Below are 25867 nucleotides of genomic sequence, written 5' to 3'. Positions count from 1 at the left end.
ACATTTATCGAATAAAGGCCAGTTTAGAAGTTTCAAAGCTGCATGCCAAGAAGTGTATTATATAATAAAACATACTATCAAAGTAGTTATCACTTGAAATCTTATTAACTATAATAAAGTTGCCATTTCAAATCTCGGGAGGATATTTATACACAATTTTTGAGCATATGAGGAAGCTACCATAACTTCCAAAGCCGTTTGCACGAACAGTGCAACCTCTAATGTTCTTACGCTACTAAACTGTGAAAGAGTTTCTTTATGCATGGATAATGCACACACACACACACACACACATCATTTCGACTACCAAAGTAGTTTTAATTATATCTCATATTGTGAATACCTTCATAACGAGTTGCCATTGTATTGCACTACCTCGAATAAGTAACGCTTCACCTATGGAAAACACTGTTGTTACTTATTCTCGGCGGATACCACCACTCGACTGCACCGTATCAAGGCTTTTTGGCCTCTCTAGTCTGAGTGGCACCACCCAGACGGTGGCGATATCCGCGATTAAACTAATTAGCATATTATCATTGTAATTGCTGTAACTTTTATGAGCTGCAAATGCTGTTAGCTGATCTTGGGAAAGATGTTTTAATTAGAGGTTTAGAATAGAAAATAACATAATTTTACAATATTGAACATCTTACTTTTAGCAGTTCTATGAAGTACGTTAATGTTTGCTGAAAAAATCGCTAAAGCAAACAAAATATTTAAGTTTCTTTGAATTTTATGTAAATTTAAATGATGAAGCTGAACATTCCCTTCCTCCTACTCCGCTAAAATCAAAACTGTAAAATGAGTTTTCTGTCACAGAAAACTCATTTTACAGTTTATCAGAATATAGTGGAGGGAGGAGTGTACACTATTAACACCAATACCTTTTTTCAAGTAAATAGTGTATAACCTCCGTGTTTTGATTAAATGGCGTGGGTGTTTTACTTTCACAATGCGATATAATTTATGCTTTTTTTTTTTTTTTTTTTTTTGTATGCTCATGCTTTTTTACTATTTTGTAAAAATTAGCAAGCTAATTTTTACAAAAAAATTTAATAACGGAGAAAAAATATATTAGGATATTACATTACATTGCCAAAGAGCCCGCAGTGCCCGATGACATGCCACCTGGCCTCAGAAACAATCGAACACATTACCGCGGGATGCAAGGTAATCACCCAGACTGAGTATACTCGTAGACACGACCAGGTAGCCAGGATAATACATCAAAAGCTAGCAAGGAAATACAGTTGATCGAAGAAAGTGTACCGTACTACAAGTACGAATCCTAGGCAGTACTAGTGACCCCAACTCACAAGCTGTACTGGGACCGCGCCACAATAATGGATAAGACAATCCTGCACAACAGACCGGACATAACTCTTGTGGACAAGAAGTAAAAGGCTACCTATCTGATAGACATAGCGATACCCAACACTGGCAACCTGCAGAAGACCCATGGAGAAGAAATCAGGAAGTACATGAACCCAAGACAGAAGATCAAAGAGATGTGGCATATGCAACAAGTTACGACCATCCCGATCATCGTGTCAACCACAAGTATGGTGCCAAAGATCCTATATAACAACCTAGCAGCAATAGGTCTCCCAGCGAAAACCTACAAGGAACTCCAGAAATTCGCAATCCTGAACACCTGTAGAATAGTCAGAGAGTTCCTCGACCAACAGTAACACCAGACATAACAACAACCACACTGTGTACTGTGTATCCGTCACGAGGTGGAACCCCCAATCAGGGAGAAATAATATAAGAGCAATAATAATAATAATAATAATATTGTTTGACAAATTTTTTTGAGCGTGTTAGCTGAGAACATGTTACCCAAACAGCCCAGCTGATCAAGAGAGGGGCGTACCTCCGCTGTTTGTTGGTTTGTAATTCTTCTGTTAATCTTATGTGGCTTGATGAGTCTATGGATGTCTGAAGAATCAAGCCTTCCCGTTATAAGTTTAGCAAGGGTGCCTACGTTCTAGGTGGTAATTATAAGCATCAACGGGCTTGTTTCCAAGAGTGAGAGTTAGGCTGTCTTGAAGATGGTTTGGGGGTTCCGAGCTATACGGTTTAGCCATCTTGGTATCCAATTCATCCCGATATACTGTTTCAGATGTGTTGTTGGGATCGTTGTTCAAATCATTGAAACATAAAGAGCAACCTGGGTGAAGCAACTCTGTACATATTTTGTGACTAGTTTATACTGCAAAAACCAACCAGTTCTTGTCGCGCAATGCAAAGGGCAGCAAGAGATTTATTTTTTGCTTTTCTGAAATGATTTTGGAAGGAAAGACTTCTGTTCCATACTAAACCCGAAGTCTCTGTGATACTTGCTGTTCCAAATTAAGACGCCGCCAGTAGTAAATGGCAAAGGGATCTTCCTTCTCCTTTTAGTGAAGATTATCTGCGCCGATTTGGATTGATTTATTTTCAGCCCCACTGACTGTAAATAGCTGATGATATCCGATATTTGTTTCATTGCATTCTGGAAGACTGTGGGTGCTTATTCAGGTTTATCACAAATTAAAACAATTTTAAGGTCGGCTGCATACGATAATATGTTACGCCTTTTGGCAAGAAGAGGTTCCAACGCTGCAACAAAAAAGGGCAGCAGGCAACACTCCCACGCGAGGAACTCCTCTGAAGATGGTATAGCAGCACTGGTATTGTTTATGAGTCACAAAGAGATGCTTCTCTTATAAGATCTTTCACAGCTCAGCTGGAAGAGCGCCTATTATGGAACCATGATCAATGTTCACGCTATAGACGAGTCGAGATTCAGTTTTAAAACGGATTCTTTATTTGTTTTCCTATCTGGAAAGAACGGAGAATGCCTTTCGATCCGCTTAAGGGAAAAAAATGCTCATATTTGGGGCACCCGAGATCTACTTCATATGCTCATGTGAATGATGTCCATAAATTACGTGCGTTCTCTGTTCGGTTTGCCTGTTTTGCTGGTCGAATAACCTGATCGTACGGAACAAAAAACTTTGTTGTCGATGCTTGAGACCGACTAACTCAGACACGGAGTGAAAAAAAAAAAAAAAAAAAAAAAAAAAGCCCATAAAAGTTCCTCGCGTCATTGACGGGATTCGAACCTAGGCCTTTTCCACCCGGTGCGGGTTGACGATAATTTAGGGTAAGGGGCCATTCAGGGAAAGGGATCATTATTATTTTGGTAGTCTGATCATTCTTAGAAAAATGGCCGCACTAATAGCCATCGCGGTAGCCGAATGGTCAAGGGCGAGGGTACCATTCAAGTGACCGTTCAAGCTCGCATGATTACTAAATACGGCGATGTTCTTGTATTGTCTCTATCTTGTGAAATCTCCTGACCTTGTATGGTGATCCTGGATTATAAGCAGATTTTTTTATTATTTATTTATCTTTGATGAGGAGGTATCTTGACAGCTCAGAGGTACAGGGACGAGATTCTTGCATCTCATTTGAAGCTTTTCAGAGGTGTCATAGGTCGTGAATTCAGTTTCATGCACAATAATCCTCTTCCATGTAGAGCTCAGATGGGCGATAATTTCTTTTAAAGTGGAGGAATCCTCCGGTTTGGAGAGGGATGGAAATTACTAAACGTCGACTTTTCCGCTTTGGGTAGCTGTGATCAAATATTTTATGGAATTCCATCAAGTACTTATTTTTCTTGATATCATAGATCTTATGGTTGTAACTTAACTTCGGAACAATAATGTACTTAGATTTATAAGCATTTTCATAATAACTTACGAGGTAAACTGCTATTTTCATACATAAAAGGAGATAAAATTAATCATTGATCCTTGAACACTTGCGTGTTTTCCGAGTTATTTGAAATAGAGGGTTGTGCTGATTACATATCATTCCCTGTGTATGGAGACATTTTATTTCACTCTAATAAATATATCAATGCGACACGTGACTTTATATGATGCAGTAACGAACAAACTAATGGTCGTCTGTCTTGACGGTTATCTCAAAAGAAACACCGCGGACATCTCATTTGTATATTAGGCTCTACACACTTCAAGTTAATGCATGTTGGAGATTATTTCGATAAATATTCCCAATGATAATTGTATCATCTTAATAAGCTCTCTTCCGGTTGTCAGTTCCATGAGAACCAGAACTCAATCACATCTTTATCTATCTCCATCTTCAGGTCTCGCCTTCAGTCCACAACACCCATCAGCCTCCCTTTCCCATTATTTTTCTATCAGTTCATTTAATAAATCCCTCCCCCCCACTAGTACACTCCAATTCAATTTATAGCTTTAAAAATGCATGATAAAAGCCTTATAGCTTTAAACATGCTTCTATTTTCTCTTAACCTCAATGCTTTGTAATTTCTAACTATATCTCTCTATTTCATGTCTCCTCCACATCTTCGTCACAAAAACAAAAGCTTTAATTATTTTAATACCCTTCTTTAGTATCCATGTCTCATGACGCTTCATCTAAAACATTTAACTCTTCCTTAACTTACATGGAAATTTGCTCGTATTCAGCCTGTTCCTAAAAAGGGTGATAAATCTCTCCCATCAAGTTTTCGTCCCATTGCACTTCTGCTATTTCTAAAGTAATGGCTTTCTAAAGAAATCAGTTAACCGCCAACTTCTAAACTATCTATAAACCTTCCATCTCATCAATGATTTCTTCTATGGATTCCGTCAGTGTCGATTCACTGGTTACCCATCTATAGACAAAATCGATGGAAAAGTATGATGAAGCTCAAGCAGTTGCTCTTAACATTTCAAAGACTTTTGATCGTGTTTGGCATTAAGATCTAAATAAGCTTCGATCTTATGGTTTGCCAACTGTTTTTTTTCGTGATAGGATGTCCAGTTTTCTCTCTGATCGTTCACGGCAGGTGATAGTGGAGGGGGCTTCTCAACAAATGCTGTACCCCAAGGTTCAGTTCTTTCTCCTACTTTTTTCCTCTTGTATATTAATGACCTTCTTCCATTGACTAAAAATCCTATACATAGGCTGATGATAGCACATTGCATTCCATCTTCCAGTTTGAGAAACCTTTCAATGCACAAACAGCTTCATTTTTTCGAATATCCGCTACCAATTCCTTAAATGCTGATCCCCAGATAATTCTCCAGTAGGCAAAGATGACTAAATTAATTTCAATCCTTCTAAAACGCAGTCCTATCTCATATCTCTCAAAAAGGATTCGTCTACTCCTATGCTTATTTTTGACGATACTCAGATTTCTAGACAAGATCACATATCTCTACTAACGATTACCCTGACTTCTAATCTCTTTTGGCATAAGCACATCACAAATATTACTTCCTCTGCATCTAAAAATCTGGGGGGGGGGGTTCTCTTTCGCTCTCGGCGTTGATTTTCTTCTAAACACCTACTCACTCTGTACAAATGTCAAATCCTCCCTATCATGGAATGTTGTTTCCACATCTGTGGACCGTGCCCCATAACCTCTCTCAGGCTTTTACAGCCCGTTCAAAAGAGAGCAGTTAGGTTAATTAATGACTCATCTCTTGCAAACTCTTTCCATTCTCTGTCTCATAGATGTTTCGTTTCTGTTGCATGTCTTTTCTACAGATACTTCCATGGGAACTGTTCTTCTGAATTGGCTTCTATAATTACCCCCCCCCCCCCCGCGCTGCAACCAGTCACCATCCTTTTACTGCCCAACTGCAAACTCGCAGAACCAATTTTTCTTCTTCCATCACCTTCCGTTTCTGGAACAAATTTCCTTCACACTTATTTCCTGAAAATTTTCGTGGTTTTCAAATGCTATATTACCCATTGTAATTCTAGTTCTAATTTCTAACTACTTCTCCCATCTTTTATTAGCAGACTACCAATATATTTGTATTTATCCACTCATAATACACAGTTATGAATCATATCAAAATTTATTCTCATTCCATATTCTTCACAACTTTCCATAAGTTTTCTCAGCAAAATATGCAATTTCTCTTCCGTGTCAGATGTATGACAGTTGTATTTAAAAATCTCACTGCTTGTATAATTTTATCTCCTATCCTCACTGTCTCTCCCTCCATCCCTAATGCTTCTGCATACATTGTATATGTTTAACAATATTGGGATTGTGGACTATACCCCTGTCTTACCCTTCTTTGCCTATTTCTGTTTTCCACATATTATCCACACCTGTTCTCAATATAACCCTGTGAACTCAGTGTCGTTTTTCTAGAATCTTTCCAATCATTTCCCATCTCCTCCAGTGTCTGCTTTTTTTTTCCAGGTTACCCGATCAAATGCTTTTCCAAATCGAATCGATATTCTTATTCATTTCTATATTTATTTCTATTAAAATTGTCATTATTTTTATTGTATTCCTCGGTCTTCTTCCTTACTGGAATCAATATTTTTCCTTATCTTTCTTTTACTCTATTGTTTACTCCAGTCTTCTTTTATTATCCATTACATCGCCTTTACTACATGCGATATCAAACTAATGGTTTTTAAATTCTTATATATGACTGTTTTTTCTTTCTTTTCTGTTGGAATTAGGATATTATTATTCTCCCAAGCATAACTTATATCCGTATAAGTGTATTATGTCTGTAGAAGTCCGTGCTCACGAGCCGATTTGCATGCTATGCAGGACGAAAAATTCGAAATAATTCATAGGGGAGGAACCGAACTCTCTAGGCCAAGTTCGGCTAACAACACCCTCAATCATAATAGTAATCGTAAAATCCTCTGGCCATTTTATGTTCTCATATTATAAAAAAAAAAAAATTGTTAGTTCCCTTATTTCTGCATTTCCCATTGTTTCAAATATTTTCGGTATTCCATCGATTTTAACTGCCTTTCTCTTAATGCTTCTCTCACCATCTTTTTCAATTATCGTTGTGCTAAATTCGTCCTCATTCACCACATGTTTATCCTCAATCTCAACTTTAACCTCTCTTACACCTCCCCTTATCATCGCAGGTAACAGTGGTTTTAACAGTTAACACAGTGGAAAAGGTCCGGGTTCGAATACCGTAAATGACTCGAGAAATTTAGTATTAATAGTGGCAAATGATGCTCATACTGGGCTTCTTTCACTCTGTCGGCCTCAGCGAGGATAGTAAGGTTTTTACTCCCAGAAACTCAGGGTTTTCTTACAGCAAAACAGGCAAATTGACCAGAAACACACAATTTATAGACATAATACGCATGTGTAGATGAAGCTGTTCGTGGGTTACCCTATTGTGACAATTTTTAACCCCCCCCCCCTTCCCTCATACTCTCGTAGTAGCATAGTAGTTATAATCACTGTCCTTCCGACACCTTGTCGAAGAGGTCTGCGTCAAATCCCGCCAATGATGCAAGGAACTTTTATGGGCCTCTTTCACACGGTGCATGAGATAGATAGTTAGTCTCATGCGAGAACAACGTGTTTTTCCTCTCAAAATTCTTGGTTTTTTTTTTTCGTTCAGAAAAAGGCAAGCAAACACAATTTACGGACATAGTACACATGAGTGTGTAAATTTGTTCCCTCGTGTAATGTACGAAATGTTTTACAACTCCACCATATAAATCCTAGACACACTGGACAAAAAATACGAACTTTTATTGTGTCGAATCGGGCTGCCTTTGTTTCGAATAATAGCAAGTGCACGCGGCATAGATTCTGTAAGGTGTTTTACTGCGTTTTGGTCTAATTGTAACCATTCTTCCAAAAAAATATCGCATAGCTGCGACAAAGTTGAAGGAAGGGGAGAGAGAGAGAGAGAGAGAGAGAGAGAGAGAGAGAGAGAGAGAGATCTATTCTGAATTTCTTCTTAGTTTTGTTCGAAACAGGAGTGGATTGATAAAATTTTAGAACCCTAGAGAAAATCAAGGAAAAACATCGCAAATAATTGTAGCAGAAACACTGATTTGAAGTTCTTCCTTAAAAAACAAAATGTATCTGTATCTTGAACTGTAGTCAAAAACAACCGATTACACGCGCATAATTTCAAAGGTAATCAAAAATTAATGCAAACAGAACTCGTGCCGGGTATTATCATTGGTCCCGTAAAATTATGGGCCTTGGGCAATCGTCTTATTGTTTAGGCATAAATACAGCTCTCTTCTAAATAGGAAAAGTGAAAAATTTGAGTTAATATTTTCGTGTCAGTGATAATTAATCATATTGCACAGAAGGATGGTAAAAAAAATAAATAAATAACCAGTAAGATAATTACCTAAAGTGATTCACCTTTGAAAATGCCCAGAGTTAAAGCGAATGCGTACTAAATAACTCTTACCTTTATATTCTGTCTCTTGATATTTAGTTGGCTTATTGATGAAATTTTGTTTTTTATGCTATAAATATAAGCATGCTAACGTGAACCTTCGATCAGAGGAACGTCCTATCTTGTTGTGATAAGAATAGCACATCGTTAACGTCGCGGTACAGGAAATGAAAGTTTTCATTGGTGCCACATCTACATCCAGAAGTGCGCACATGACCGTCTGCAGTAAGAGTAGATGCTAATATGAGTGCGGCCAAATGTAGCACCGGAAGGTTGGAACACCAGCATGCTTTACTCTAACTCAATTGTCGGGGATAAGCCACGTTTTTCTATGAAGCACACAGACATGGGGGAAAGCCAGCCTTGTAGATAACGAACTACTCAAGCGGTTCCGTACTAGCTCCATTTACGATTATAGTGAACAGAGAGAGAGAGAGAGAGAGTGTGTGTGTGTGTGTGTGTGTGTGTGTGCCTGCGCAATCTCAACCATAATAATAAAAGGATAGTTTAATGCCTCTCCTCAATATTATCGAAAAGCGAGGCGAATATTCATTACCTGTTTATATTTTAAAGAATATTCATCATCGTATCACAATCAAATTGTTTGGAGGATTCATTTCACTTCATGATTAATTATCGCTTTCTCTTTTTCGCAAAAAGAAACAAAAAATGTTTTGAGTTTTTGAATATCCATTTTCAGTTGAGCATACGATACTTAAAACTTTATTGCACACTGCATTTTGCCGTTAAATTTCTGAATAGCGTATTCCACTGAAATATAGCGCAAGGAAATATAACATATATTGTAAACAAAAATTTGTATTATTTCAAAGGCTGAACGAATGTTCATTTGTTTTCCATTGACAACAAATTAAAGTAGCGAATTAAACAATCGATTGATATACAAGTACCCTGGTAGATATTGAGTTCGAAAACAGCAAGTAAAGGCGTTGTAACTGAGCATGTGAACCGTTTTATTACTTATTGTTATTCCCTTACTGTATAAAAACTGGTGGCAGGGACTTTGCATACAATATATTTTCATATACTATATATTGTTTAATCACGCGGATATAAAAATGCTGATAATGGAAATAAATATTATTATATTAAATTTTAAAATATTATTATACCGTTTTTTGGGGTAGGGGATGTATTCCTCAATGTCCTTGTATAAAATATGAAATATGAATGAATCGTTAAATGTGGATCATTTTGAAATTATCATATATCTTAGAACATCCTACGTATGTTCATGTATAACTTTCTTTGTTAGTGGAGCAATATAATGTATTTATTGAATTAATATTAATAATAACAAGGAAGAGCAATGGCCCAGTGGTTACTACATTAGACTGCCAGCCTAATGGACTCGGGCTCAAGCCCCCTCCCCTTGACGGGAGTGGACGCTTGTCCATCACGCTGGGAGACCGGTATAATAATAATAATAAGTATTTAAGTGTAGTTGTTGCGGATCCCAAGGTTTCCCCCCCCCCATTAGCTACTTTTATACTTCTTGTGTTGAGGCTTGCGCCAAATCCGGTCATGTGTGTGTGTAAATTTTGCGCTCTGTTTTGTTGTTATGTTGTGTGATTGGCGCCTGGCATTTTACCAAAAATTCCATCCTGGTATCAGGATCAGCAAACAAAGAAAGCTCGTCAGGAACATTCCTGTCTTCTTTTACGAAAGAGTCCAAAGATCATGGACCAAATTTCACCCCATCACACTCCATTAATAGGACAAGATTCATTATTAACAAATATATACACTACGTACAATCAGTAGATAGTCCAAGTTGGCTTCAACAGTCCACCAGACAATGCAAATCCAAAAGGAAAATCCACTGGAGTAGCTTTCCCAAGGATCAAATAGAAGAATCATCAGAGGCAGCAGAAATCCGAAAGTAGTTCTAATAGATAAGAAAACATTGTTACCATCTAACAGAAGTAGTCACTATGAGAAGTCGTAGTTAGAAGTAACTTTTCAATACACCAACCCTGAGGTACAAAGAGTCACAAGAACAACAGTCTAGCTTGAGTTAACTGATCGAAGTTCGTCTCTCCTTTTGAAGATATGTGTAGCAAATGTATTAAGAGCATTAAATGCAACCTGCGATTGAATAAGTAAGGATTTAATTTCACTAGTGAAGAGTCCTGCAATAAGTTGAAGTTATTTATCTCTCTATAAGTTTAAGTTCTTGTCTATAGTCCAAATAATAGTTGACAATCAAGTAAGATATGATCCACGTTTTCTTCAGTCCCAAACAGACAAAGTGCAGTAGGAGACAGTCGCAATTTAAACAGTTTACTATTAATGCTGCCATGACCAGACAGCAGGAATGTGCCGTGAAATCCTGGAGAAAACGAAAAAATTCTTTCTTTTTGAACTCTTCAACTAAAGGTAAAAATTTTTTTCTTAACACTACCAAGATCTGAGGTATTCCAATCTCTTTGCCACTTTTCAATGTAGATGAAATGCAATCTTTTCCTTTCAGAAGCCAAAGAAACGCTCAAATCAAGCTGCACATCTTCCACAGACGATAATACATGTATCTGTATTGGATCTCATAATGTACTGGTAGTTTTTCGAACAGAACCTGTAAGGCCACAGTAGATGTAGTCCTACATGCTTTAGACATCATCAGGAAGGCAGCACACTGGGCCTGTAACAACTGTTTAATCACAGCAGGCTTAGTAGCTCTATAGCCCCAAGCACCGGCACCATAGGTAATGATAGACAAAAAGACACAATTGTAATATAGTCAGAGAGAGTGGCCTCTCAGACCCCACTCCTTTCTGGTTACTAATCGCAATCTTTCTAGAATTGATTTACACTTTTCTTTTATATACCTTACATGAGGCAGAAAACTTACGGTGTCATCAAGATAGATGCTTAAATACTTAGTTATAGAATTATGCTTAATGGAGTGCCCTCGATACTTGATCAGTGGAGGATGCCCTCTTACCCTTCAATAACATCTAAGATGTTTTGGAAGTTGAGACCCGGAGTTTGTATTTCAGACCAAGTGGAAAGTTCCTACAGTACGTGATTAGCCGTAACCTCCAAAGATGTTCTTGAGTTTCCCTGCACAAGAACAGTCATCCGCATATGCGATCATGGTGAACGCTTCAAATCTTCTGTTAAGCCAAAAGCCAAATACAAGATTCCAACACAAGGGCCACAATATTAACCCCTGTGGACATCCTCGTGAAACATTTCTGTAGACCTGTACAGATCCACTCTTGGCGTTTATGGAACGATCTGAGAAATATCTTAACAAAAGATTATATATTAAAGCTTGTATATTGGTCTTGACAATTCGGCCTCCTGGAACTTCTCCAGGGCGCTCTGCCACCAAAGGATGTCAAAGGCCCGTTGATTTTAAGTCCACAAAGAGGCCAAGCAAATATTTAATTGTAGTCTCCGCCTGTGATGATAGAAGAGAAGAAATTACATCCTCTGTACCCTTGCCACATGTAAATCCATATTGCACCGGAGACGAAAGTACTTTATTAGTGTAGGCAATCAAAACATGTCCAACAATGATCTTCTCAAGTTCCTTGCCCAAAACAGAGAGCAAAGCAATAGGCCCGTAAGAGGACGGATCAGACTCAGGCTTCTCTGGATTTTTAAGTAAGATCTTCAAATTAACTATCTTCCATGCCCTAGGAAAAACGCCCTTAAAAATACAAGAGTTAAACAAAGCAAAGTGGGAACGATCTTCCAAACCCGTTTAATCACATCAACCTCAAACCGTCATTACCCGGTCATTTTCCAGAGCGCATTGATCAGACAGCAGAGCTTATCTCCTCCATTGAGAAAGGGGTTCATCGGGAGAACTATATAGGCAGAGTTTTTTTTTTTTTTTCGTTTTGATTTCTGCTTGCCTGGGATGAAAACAGTCCTCATTATCCTGATGGATAATGACATCAAGGATCCTATTGATAGTGGATGCCTAAGACAAAGTATCCTGATCATCTGCCGCTCTGACCGAAACAAACACCTCTCCAGGTGGAATTTTATTGTTCAACAGCTTATAAATAAGTTCCCAGGGATCAGCATTTCCCTGACTACTCACCAAGTGACTCTCCATAATAAAATAATAATAATAATAATGAGACCAGAAATCAGAGAATAGGAGAAAACTTGAACACACTGAAGCAGAACCTCCTCGCACTCAGCGAGAGACTACACCGATACAAACACAGAGGAAAATAAAAGGAAAGTTTCCCAGAGGAAAATAAACAACCGAATCTTCGATGAGGATCAAAGAGCCTTCTACAGGAAACTGGGTGAAGATGAGAAAGCAGGAAACGGACCACCCGAGAAGAAGACAATCGATGAGTTCTGGGGAAATATCTGGAGCAGTGAAGTAAGACGTAACAGCAGCGCACGCTGTATAGAAGTAGAACGGAAGAAAACCAAGGACACAGAAGAGATGAGAGAGTGGGAGATTCGAGAAGAAGAAGAAGTAAAACAGTCGATCAGGAACACCCACAACTGGCGAACCCCAGGAATTGATAACATCCACAACTACTGGTACAATAAGCTCACCTGCACACACAAGCACCTAGCAGAGCAGTTCACTCGAATGATAAGGCACCCGGAGACAATCCCGAAGTTTCTCACTGAAGGAGTCACATATCTGAAGCCTAAAGACGAAGATACAAGAAACCCGGCGAAATACAGGCCAATTACCTGCCTCCCAACGATGTACAAGATCCTGACCAGCTGCATAATCAAGAAGATTATCAGACCCCTTAGAGAGTCAGAACATAATGGCCGAACAGCAGAAAGAATGCAAGCGGAGAAGCAAAGGATGCAAGGAGCAATTATTAGATGCCGCAGTTATGGAGCAAGCCTACAAGAAGCACCGCAACCTATAAACGGCTTACATCGATTACCGCAAGACCTTCGACTCCGTACCTAACTCATAGCTTGTTAATAGAGATCGTGAAGATCTACAAGGTCAATCCAATAGTGACACACTTCCTAGGAGCAACAATGGCGAAATGGAATACCACCATTAAGGTCGAGAGCATCACAACCAGGCCAATCCCCATTAGAAGAGAAATCTTTCAGGGAGATGCTCTGAGCCCACTGTGGTTCTATCTGTCACTCAACCCGCTATCCACCGTGCTTAATGGCAGCAAGTATGGATATAACCTCAAAGAAGGAAGAAAGAACCTGTACACCCTCACCTACCTGATGTACATGGATGACATCAAGCTCTACGCGGCAACCGAAAAGCAACTCCAGCAACTACTCCGGATCACCGAAGAATTCATTAAGGACATCAGGATGGAATTTGGTCTAGACAAATGCAAGACTCACACACTGCACCAGTGAAAATTAGTTGGCCGAAACTACCAGCTGTTGACTGGTAAAGAGATCGAAGCTATGACAAAAGGAGAGAACTACAAATACCTAGGAATGATGCAGGTTCAGCAGTTAGAGCACAAGGAAATCAAGAAGTGCCCGACCGAAAAATACCATCAGACTCAGAAGCCTGCTGAAAGCAAAATTGAACGGAGGGAATACAGTTAAAGCCGTAAACACCTATGCAGCTCCAGTACTAACATACACCTTTGGGGTCATAAATTGGACTAACACCGAGCTAGAAGATATCATGCGAAAGACAAGGACAATGATTACCAAAAGCTACCAACGACACCCGAAGTCAGCAGTGGAGAGACTAACAATAGCTCGGAAAGAGGGAGGAAGAGGTCTGATAGACCTGATAGAGCAACAGAAAACAGCGATAGTGAACCTGAATTATTACTTCGAGAACAAAACAGCACCACTCTACCAGGCCATAAGGAAGATAGATAAGTGGTATACCCCACTCAGCAGCCTAAGCGAGGAACCCCCTCCCGCCCAGACGGCACAAGATGTTGTTGTTGTTTGTTTAAGGGCTTTACGGCGCAAGGACAGCAAGGCCATAATGCGCCACGGCACAAGAAACGAAGTTAGAAAGATGGGCAAAGAAGACACTACAATGATCGGTGCAAGGACAGTAAGGCCATAATGCGCCACGGCACAAGAAACGAAGTTAGAAAGATGGGCAAAGAAGACACTACAATGATCGGTGCAAGGACAGCAAGGCCATAATGCGCCACGGCACAAGAAACGAAGTTAGAAAGATGGGCAAAGAAGACACACCATGGCAGACACTACAATGACCTCCATCAAGATCACATTGATAACATTGTTCCAATGCATGGCTCACAAGCGAGACACTCTTCACCGAGACAAGGATTCATGTTGGCCATCGAAGACCAGGTAATCAACACCAGAAACTATAGAAAATACATCGCAAAGGAGACCGGAATGTCAGATGACACATGTCGACGATGTCACCTGGCCTCAACACATCACAGCGGGCTACAAGGTGATCACCCAGACTGAGTACACTCATAGACACCACCAGGTAGCCAGGATAATACATCAGAAGCTAACGAGGAAATACCAGTTGACCAAAGAAAGTGTACCATACTACAACCAGGAAGTACTAGAGAACCAAACCCACAAGCTGTACTGGGACCGCGCCATAATAACGGATAAGACCATCCCGCACAACAGACCGGACATAACCATTGTGGAACCTGAGACATGAGGTCAAGGGAATGTGGCATATGCTAGAAGTATCGACGCTCCCGATCATCGTGTCAACCACCGGTATTGTGCTAAAGACTACATAGCAGCCTAGCAGCAGTAGGTCTTCCAAAAAACCCCTACAAGGAACTCCAGAAAGTCGCAATCCTGAACACCTGTAAGACAGTCAGAGATGTTCTCGACCAACAGTAACACCAGACATTACAACCACCCTGTGTACTTGGTAGCAATACCCGTCACGAGGTGGAATCCCCAATCAGGGAGAAATAATATAAGAGCAATAATAATAATAATAATAATAATAAACATCGCGAAAGTCGATTCATCGGGTATACCTCACTCAGGTCGAAGTGCCGGTTGAGGAAGAGTGTGGGCCATCTGGTGTCGCTCCCAAGAACTTACTCCACCACCGGACACAAGGCGAAGCTAAACAGGTCCACCTCCATAGATCGATGATGTCGAAGAGAAGTAATGAACATACTGCATCGAATGTGGCATAGGGTAAGGTACTGACGATCAGGCCTTACGCATAGGGGGCAGTTCGGAAAGTCGGAGACAGTCTGCCGACGAAGACAGTGGAGCAAATGGCGCTGTTCCCTGTATGGCTATCACACAGGAATGATGACACCATTCAGCCCAACCAACTGGAAGATCTTCCTGGATCTTCCTGTGCAACTGCTCTAGGAAGGAAGAAAAATCCAATATGAAGTGAAGCATCGAAATGAATACGTTCTTTATGAAAACTTACTACGAAGTAACTAAGCTAGAGAACCGATACGATAATGTACAGGACGAGACTACATTCCAAGTGGTTGGAACGACTCCCGACTATTCAGGTCACTCCCGACTGACCAGAGATGGACTATCGTCACGAGGAACCTGATAGCCATGTGCAATCTTGGAAGAAATCAAGCAAGATGTGGGCAAATAATAACAAAGAATATGGACAAAATCGAACCGTTTTCATTACTAGTGTTAGGATGGTCGTTATTCCACCAAAGCTTCCGAATGATCCTGTGGCCTAATGAGTGGTTGTCTCCTTGAACACCGCCGCGGGGACTTCTGGAGCCTCACATAGCATCCCCAAATTTGCTGATATTCGGATGGGTCAGCAAGAACCCCCCCCCCCTCTTGGGAACTCCACTTTTTTCTTGCACTTCGAATTTTGCTGTTGTCAACGGCAGGAAGCTTGATCTTTCTGCTGACTGCTCTCGCTGCTGTAACTGTTGCATATTTGGAGACCTAGTCCAGACTGGAGATATAGGATAACTCTTGGATGCCCCTTCGACTGGCAAGGGTGAGCATTTTTACCCTGCATGGCTGCTGTGAAGGGTATATTGTATATATCACTTTTGTATACAAAAAAGATTATATATACTACTAGTGCAGGCTGAATGATGGTGGAGTGCTGCTCTGGGTAATGTTTTGTTAGGCTACCCTAGGACCTCTGTCTGATATGTTTTCTAGGACGTTTTACGCAGGAGACGTATGGTACTATCATTGCTGACAGCTAACACACTTCTATGTTCCTCCTATTCTCTGAAATTAATTGTCTTCCAGCAGAATAATGCACCTTGCCACCGAGACAGACGTGTACAGGAACAATTTGGAATATCACGAATTCCAGTATCTCCCATATTTTTCTGATTTGAACCCAAATGGGCTGTGAAACGTATAGTTCTGCCTTCAATATATTTATTTATTGTACCAGGCGTTCCTTGCCAAATTCTGATATCACCGCATTATATTAAAATACCATGCATACAGTATTACAGGTATAATTCACACTTATCATACAGAAAATGAGGTACAGCCATTCAAAAGTATGTAACAATGTCCGAAGTCTATCTGGCTCACTCTTTCAAAAGATAACTGCAGTCATCCGCAAATTTTGGCGGCCCAAAACTAAACAGCATAAGGAGCTACCCCCTGCCTCCAATATTGACCAATTATGGGAAACTATACAGATAGCACGACGATAGTGCATCTTGTAACATCCATGCTACGTGTACAACCATTCCGCAAGCCTATGAAGACCTGACTCGATATACAGTTGGGAGCCTATTTCAGTATACTTCAGTATTTATTTTAAAGATCAAAATACGCATGGAATTGTTTGAAATGAATCCTTCAGTAAAAGGAGCGTACCATGACTCTTGGCAGGACGTTATATGTACTTTAATGTTTATGTATATATGATTTACAGGTGAACCCTAAGAAGTGTCATGCCGTGGTTAAGTTAAACTGCTTTTAAAATACGTGTACTGAGAAACGCTTTCCTAGATCCATTGGGAAACGTTCTGGGCTGTTTTCAAATTATTATGGAAGTCTTCAAAAAGGTCTCTAAGGTTAGGAAAGTTCATGTTCACAATGTTAAATTAATACACCAACCGTTTAAATTAACATAGTTTAAAATTTACAAAAATAATGGATATTATAAAATAATCTATTTACAATGACAATACATTATAATAAAATAAAATGCAATAAAATAAAATAAAATAAAAGTAAAAATAAAATAAAATATAAATACTTAAAAGCGTTAAAACTGTGCAATTGTATCTTTCGGGGGCTCCTTTCTCAACAACACAGCACATTAAGCAACACATCCATAAGTATCAGGTTCACAGCACACGTGGTTTACCAGGCGCATGAGCAGTATATTTTTCGTGTGTACCAGAACCGGAAGCGGCTCGGGGGCGTGGAAGGCAGAAACGCTCATCTTTTGCGAGGATTACAGCCTCGAAAAGGGGGGTGAAGCCGAACACCCCTATCTCTATTCATAGTATTATTTTCAGATGAACCAATCCACAAGCTCTCGAGCCACTTGCGGTCCCAGAATTTATGCGCCCGGTCAAGGATGACAGCATTCTCTGGGGAGACTTGGTGTTGTTTTTCCCAAAAATGCTCGGCAATAGCGAACTTGCTAAACTCTGCGGTCTGTATAGCCCTCGTGTGTTCCCCCAGACGATCGTTGAGCCGCCGTCCTGTTTCCCCCACAATCCGGGCATTTGATCTCGTATATGACCCCACTGCTGGAATCCATTGCAATGTGGTCCTTAACCTGCGACACTACTGTGTGCAACCTCCGACCTGGAAGCTGCACACAGCGTGCCTGGTAAGTACGGAATATCCTTGCAATACTTTCTGAAAGGTCCGGATAGTAGGGAATGTAGGCAGTGGTGACTGGAAACTGAACTCTATGACTAGACTCCACACCCCTACTACTAAGATCCTCTGGAGGTAACCGCCTTTTTTTTATGATCCGCCGACATTTGTCCGATTTCTTTTTCTCTCTCCTCGGTGGTAGTACAATGCGTCCCAACCCTATCCAGAAGTGCCTTCGCGACGCTGTTCTTATGCTGTAAAGTCTGCGCCGACTTGTAATGGGTGTACTGGCTCCTACACATTGGTTTCCTATAGACTGTGGTCTTAAGTCTAGAGCCTTCTCTGTACACCATTACATCCAGGAATGGGAGGGCACCATCTACTTCTACCTCTGACGTAAACTTTATGAACGGAGAGAAACCGTTGAGAAAACAAAGCACATCCTCTTCTCTCCCCAAATGCCCGGATTGTGGGGAGAGTTATGTGGGGGAAACAGGACGGCGGTTCAAAGATCGTCTGGGGGACCACACGAGGGCTATACAGACCGCAGAGTTTAGCAAGTCCGCTATTGCCGAGAAAATGCGAAAAAACAACACCAGGTCTCTCCAGAGAATGCTGTCATCCTTGACCGGGAGCATAAATTCTGGGACCGCAAGTGGCTTGAGAGCTTGTGGATTGGTTCATCTGAAAATAATACTATGAATAGAGATAGGGGTGTTCGGCTTCACCCCCTTTTCGAGGCTGTAATCCTCGCAAAAGATGAGCGTTTCTGCCTTCCTCGCCCCCGAGCCGCTTCCGGTTCTGGTACACACGAAGAATATACTGCTCATGCGCCTGGTCAACCACGTGTGCCGTGAACCTGATACTTAAGGATGTGTTGTTTAATGTGCTGTGTTGTTGAGAAAGGAGGCAGGCGCCCCCGAAAGCTACAATTGCACAGTTTTACCGCTTTTAAATATTTATATTTTATTTTAACTTTTTACTTTTATTTTATTTTATTATAATGTATAGTAAGTCAGTCATTGTAATTAGATTATTTTATAATATCCATTATTTTTGTAAATATATTAAACTATGTTAATTTAAACGGTTGGTGTATTAATTTAACATTGTGAATATTATGGAAGTATTAGTTAAAATGTAGCACTGTGTGGGAGGAGTGGTCGTATAAATATTACGTAACATATTGCGAAATGAATGATATTTTCGTTATACCATTCTCATATGCATAATAATGGGGAGGATACTGATGTTGTTGTTCGTTTTTTCTTTTTTTTTTTTTTAGGTCAACATCTTCAATCTGTACCACTTCTTAGAGTAAAGTCAATTCTCTGAGTATTTGTTGTGAGAATTTTGATTTACGAATATTAATTACAAATTACGAATGGGATTTAAAATTTACCCGGTGCACTGTCTATGTTATAATTTTAAAATAATTATTGTTTTAATTATCTTACAAACTACATTTTCTGAGTAATAATTGTAGTAATTATCTAGAAAATATAGCTTGAAAAAGAAGAGGAAGAAATTTCAAGTTAATAGAAACTAAAACTACATTTACTAATTAGTTTTATTGGAAACCTTTAATTTTCATCAAAATTAATTATTATTCAAAAAAAAAAAATCATTGTCGATGGAACTAATGTAATTAAGCCACGATATCAATTTGTTCTACATTTGCATTTCTACCGACTTGCTGCAGAAATGCAAAATGTGATAATCTCTTCATGCTTCAGTTGCAAGAAACAAAGAAAGCAAATGGGAAAAGACACGAATTCAGAAAATGTTCTGTGGTTGCTTGATCATGTTCTGTGGTCAATTTGCTGTTTGCTGGACGAGTTTCCAGGAGAAAAAAACCTTGTTGCTCTCGTCTGAAGCCGACAAACTCAGCCACGTTGTGAAAAAGATCCATAAAATTCCTCGCTTCATTGAGGGGATTCGAACTCAGGTCTTTTCTACCCGGTGTGGGAAGGACGGTGATTATACAAGCTCTGCTGCCCACAGGGGCTTTGTGTACCTTTGTGTAACACAGTTCAAGTGGATAAAACCCGACTTCAAATCACGTCAATGATATGCCGAATTTTTATGGTGGACTTTTTTTTTTTTTTACAACGTGATTTAGTTAATCGGTCTCAGGTGAAGATGGTATGGTTTTCGTCCAACAAATAAGCAAATAAACCACAGAACATAATATATACGTCGCATTTAAGTCACTGATGCGCCTAAGGAAAAAAAATAATAAAGACAAAAGCAAATATATCATTAGAAAGCCTGCTGTGTTTCATTTCGAAATGCATACTAGTAGTAGTACAATTCGAAACATGATTTCTAATACTGAGTGGGAAACTTGCCTCTTTTCAAAATGGTATACGACCCTTTTGGTTGCTTGCCATACTTCCACCTCTTTTTCATGGCGATGGTTCTACTGCAACCTTGTTTAAATCTTTAAAATGTTCTCGTACCTTGCCGAACACATCTCATTCAGTGCCCTCAATTAGTTTTAAACAGAAATATATACGAATCCTGATTAGTATAGGTCATGATTGCATTTCGCAATTACATAGCTCTTAACACCTGTGATCCAAAGTTATCTCCTCTCTTATTCCACTTGTCTTTTTCTTTTTGAATGTAAATTTGCTCATATCCACCATATTCCTAAAAAGGATTACAAATATTCTTAGATTTTATTGTACCATTAGACATAAAATAAATATTTTCAATTTCGGCAAAATAGATGGTGTATTTTGCCTCTGAATTAACTGTATTCTCTAGTGGAGTTTCTTGTTGGGGGACGAAAAACCAGAGTTTCCGGGATTAAAAAAAAAAAAAAAAACAAAACAAACATGCTACCCTTGCCCAAAACAGAGCTACCAACTCTACGACGGAATGAAGAAAACCCATAAAATCCTCATGTAATTAACGGGATTCAAAACCAGCTCTTTTCTATACGTTGGAGGGAAGACCGTGTTTATAACTACTGTATTACCGCAAAAGCCCCCTTACACATACCTAAATTCTTTCTAAAGTAATAGAAAAATTCATCAAATGCCAGCTCTTAACACCGTCTTGAACTTTCTATTTGATTGACGATCTACAATAGCAATATGGATTCCGAAAATGTCGATTCACTGATGTTATCTCGGCTTTGGCTACATTATTAATTTTTTGGACAAATTCAATGGATATCTTCGAATAAACTAAAGTAGTTGCTCTTGACATACGAGGGGGTATAAAAAATTCGTACCCTGACCTAGATAAAACATCAGTAGGAGGATGCCGTTTTTAATATAAGTTGTCTACATATTCAATAACTAACATGTGAAATTTCATTCCGGTATGTGATTGTACACCAGAGGTGGAGCCCGGAATCTGGGGAAGGATGCTATGGTTGACAAAGTGGAGTACCAAACAGTGATCAAGTTTCTGCATTTGCAGGGAAAGAAAGCTCAGGAAATTGACGAAGAAATTAAAGCTACGTATGGACAGAATTGTCCATCCTATGACACTAAAAAAGTGGAAACGGGAGTTCCAGTGCGGTCGTACAATCGTCTTTGACGAACCAAGAGAAGGAAAGCCATCAACATCCACACACGACAGTGAAACGGTTGCAAAGGTTGAGCAGCCGGTGCTGAGTGTCAGAAGTGTGCCAACTCATTTCATCACACATACACTGGGATTAGTTATGGGTCTGCCCACAGCATTTTACATCACCAAAAAACTATTATATTAAGCCACCCGAATAATAAAATTCATCTGCCGTGCTGTGTCTTATGTCTGTTATGGTCGATTTGTCTGTTTGCTTGACGAAAAACCCCAGTTTCTGGGTAAAAACCTTGCTATCTACGCCGGAGACCGCCTAACTCAGCCACGGAATGAAAAAAGCCCATTCAAGTTCCTCGCGTCATCGACGGAATTCGAACCCGGGCCTTTTCTACCCGGTGTGGGAAGGACGGTGACGATACCACTGTGCTACCCGCGCAGACCATTTCACATGACCAGCTGCACATGTCTAAGGTCTCGACACGATGGGTTCTGAGTTTGCTGATGCCTTTGCAGAAGCAATGTTCTCGCGAACTGTTGGATTTGTGTAATACGGATGTTGAGAGCTTTTTTGATCGGTTGGTGACAAATGACGAATGTTGGGTGTACCAGTATGATCCGGAGACTAAAGACATCTCAAAGCAGTGGAAGAACATCTCCTCTCCACCTCCCAAAAAGGCAAAGCCCACTCCATCTGCGAAGAAGGTGATGTTGTCCGTGTTTTCGGACAGAAAAGGGGTTATCTTGACAGATTACCTACCTTGTGGTTCCACACTTACCGGAGAATACTACAGAAATCTTTTGAAAACGTTACGTAATGCTTTGAAGGTGAAAAGGCGTGGAATGTTAACGAAAGGTGACCGTCTTCTGTCAGACAATGCACCGGCTCAAACGGCCGTTGCCCCCATCAACTTTGTTGCCCAGTGCGGCTTCGAACTACTGCGGCACCCACCCTATTCTCCTGACCTAGCACCGTCAGACTTCTTGTTTCAAGAAATGAAGAAACCATTGCGTGGACGCCGCTTTGATTCGTCTCAGGAAATCATCAACGAAGTGGAATCGTGGTTTCAGGCAAAAAGTGCGGACTTCTATGATCAAGGCATTAAAGAACTCATCCATAGATGGGAGAAATGTGTTACTATACATGGAGAGCACAGAGAAAAGGATTAAAGTTCCTGTGAAGTTTCAGCATTCTAGTGCTGTTATTTCTAGGTAAGGGTACGAACCTTTTGATACCCCTCGTACATAAGTACACTACTCAACAAAAAAAAAAAAAAAAAAAACAGAACAAAATGTTTTTCATTAATATTTTATTGTGAACAGTATCGCCGAAGGTGAATATATTTCAATAGAAATCGATCTACCACCTTAGAGAGCCACACATTATGCAAATTATTCATGCCTATAAAAACACGGGTTGCCACCACATCAGTTATTCCATTTTTTTGGCTTGCTCAGTGGAATAGCCACTTCTCTATTACTCAGGATGGAAAGTTATCATTTAAATTATTCTTTGAGATGGTGTTCCGTTGGATGACTTGAAGCGGGACAATCGCAGGCGGAGGTGGCGCGTTGGCTTAACGTGTCACTCATTGTCGTGTCGGCACTATGAAACTAGTTTGCGGAGATGGGGGAAACTCTTGGTGCCGTCAGGCAACTAACATGCTATGAAATTAGTTTCAGGAGACAGGAACAAGAACTATTACAAGTTATTAGTGGAGTTCCCCAGGGTTCGGTGTTGGGCCCATTGTTTTTTGTATATTTATCAATGATATTGATGAAGGTATATCCGATTTAATGTCCAAGTTTGCAGATGATACAAAGGTTGCCAGGATTGTTAACGACAGTAAAGACAGCATGCTACTCCAACAGGATCTAGATAAGTTGGGCAAATGGATTGAAAAGTGGCAACTGAAGTTTAACATTGACAAATGCAAAGTACTGCATATGGGTAGCAATAACCGAAGAGAAACGTACCAACTGTGCGGAACTACACGCAGGGAAGTGGAAAGTGAAAAAGACTTGGGGGTAATTGTACAGTCAAATAGGAAGTTCGCTGAGCAGTGCAGAGGGGTTGCCAGGGCGGATCATGGAGTCTTGTCAATGATATATAGGAATTTCTCTAGCAAGGACAGGGAGGTGATTATCCCGTTATACAAGGAAATGGTCAGGCCACACCTAGAGTACTGTGTACAGATCTGGAGGCCTCATTTTAGGAAGATGCAGAGTTGCTAGGACGAGTACAAAGAAGGGCAACAAGATTGGTGAGGTGAAGAAAAGGGTGCTCTTATCAAGAAGGGCTTAAGTTCTGCAGATTGCAGCGCCTGGAGGGTAGGCACCTGCGAGGTGATCTGATTGAGGTGTATAAGGCCTTGAATGGGTTGAGCAAGCTGAATACTGATGGGATTCTTCCTCTTGCTCAGATTAAGAACCTGAGGGGGCATAGATTCAAATTGAGGAAAGACAGTTGCAGAATAGATGTGAGGAAATTTGCCTTTAGCCAGCGGGTAGTTGATTGGCGGAACGGACTTCCATCTTTTGTTGTGGAAGTTGATCGCCTAAATAAATTTAAGGCTGAGCTGGACAGGCATTTGGAACAAATGGAGGAGTGAAATGGAAGTTTTTTTTTTTTTTTTTGGCTGATGCTGCATAAGCTTTGCTTTCTTGCATCGTATGCATCTACTAATGCTAATGCTAAAGACAAGCACGAAGGTTACGTCAACAGGCGCCTCCGTGCGCAGTGCGTAGCACAAGCTTCTTGATTAGACCGGGGTTCGAGCCCGTCACCACCAAATACGGAGGATGCGGAAAGGTCAGGGAATGACCACCGCATATTCCCGGAGCAATATGGCCTTAGTTGCTAATGCTCCTAAAAACCCACATAACAAACAAGCAGCTACGTCAACCAGAAAAGACCGCTATCTGGCGCTTATAGCAAGACGTATCCCTACGATGTCCTGTCATCAACTATCTCTTGAGGTTGCTGCGGCCACAGGGAAAACATTTCCAACAAGGCTTTGTTAAGAAGTCTCATTTCCAGGAAAAGGCCCGGGTTCGAATCCCGTCGATGACGTGAAGAACTTTTATAGGCTTTTCACTCCGTGGCTGAGTTAGTTGGTCTCAGACTTAGATAGAAAGTTTATTTTTACCCCGAACTAGGGGTTTTTCGTCCAGCAAAGCAGGGAAATCAACCAGAGAACACATGCAATTTACAGACACAATACACATGGGTAGTTGAAATAATTTTCCGGGTGACCCTAATAAATAGTTTTTTTTTTTTTTTTTTTATATCTCATTAACTCCAAACCACGGCAGAACTCGTCAAAACTGGTGTCATGAACATGCGACTTGGAGCCTTAACAAAGGGTCTAATTCTGTTCTCTGATGAGTCTCGTTTTAGCGTAAAAAAAGATTCTAGGCGTTATTTCATCTTGAGACAACCAGGAATGCGGTACCAGCTCTCCTGATACATCAGAGAAAGGGACATTTATGGTGGAGGCGGTGTTCCCGTGTGGGGCGGAATAATGATCAACGGCCGCACCCTTCTTCATGCTTTTGATAGGGGTGCTGTAACTGCCAGAGGTACCGAGCACAGATCCTCGAACCCTATGTGCGACTTTTTAATGGTGCGGTTGGCCCAGATTTTCTTTTCGTGCATGACCACGATACTGCACATAGAGCTCACGTGGCGGAGGAATATCTTTAAACTGAAGATTAAATCCGAAGACTTAAATCCGATCGAATACTGTAGGCGTCGCATTGCACGTCCACAGCCAACGCCTCGGTCGCTTGGTTGAGCTAAGGTCTGCGCTGGTGGAAGAATGGATTTGTTGCCACAGAATCTTATAAACACCCTTATATCGAACATGGTTCACCGCTGTCAGTCCTGTTTAGTAGTTGAAAGAGATCATATCCCGTACTGATGTCATATGACCATGTTTTCAAGAATCTTGTATCGCCTTCTGTAATGTGACCTTATTGCTAATTCGTTTACAACTACTATAAATATCCCTTATACCTGTCTGAAGTTTCTCGCTGCCCCCTCATTCATCGTTATTCAATGGTACACCACCATACCAAATTTTGTCCCGTCTCATCGCACGCTGCACGAGTTACACCACGTTTTCTATGTTCTGTTAATTTTCTAATTTTTTAAATCTTCTGATTTACCTTCTGTTTTTTTTTTTTTTTTTTTTTTTTTGCAACTGGATAAACAATTTTCTTTCTTGCCACTCGCTGTTATTATTATTATTATATTATTTCTCTCTTATGGGGGAAATTATTGTTATTATTATTATTATTAGTAGTAGTAGTAGTAATACTACTATTAGTAGTCAAGGAACCTGACACCTGACTTTTTCTGCATCGGC

At 40.2% G+C, this 25867-nt stretch overlaps 1 protein-coding gene across 1 annotated transcript in view; it reads right to left on the bottom strand.

Annotated features, from left to right (window-relative positions):
• LOC150085404 (transcription factor AP-2-alpha-like) overlaps positions 1-25867 on the bottom strand; it is a 314518-nt gene that overhangs the window by 99944 nt on the left and 188707 nt on the right. The window lies entirely within an intron of this gene.

Source organism: Mastigoproctus giganteus, chromosome 5, assembly GCF_048544385.1.
Source record: "Mastigoproctus giganteus isolate SK-2022 chromosome 5, ASM4854438v1, whole genome shotgun sequence".
In the NCBI taxonomy this organism is placed as follows: domain Eukaryota; kingdom Metazoa; phylum Arthropoda; class Arachnida; order Uropygi; family Thelyphonidae; genus Mastigoproctus; species Mastigoproctus giganteus.
The sequence above is the reverse complement of the archived record's forward strand: the minus strand, read 5'-3'. Positions and strand labels throughout refer to the sequence as shown.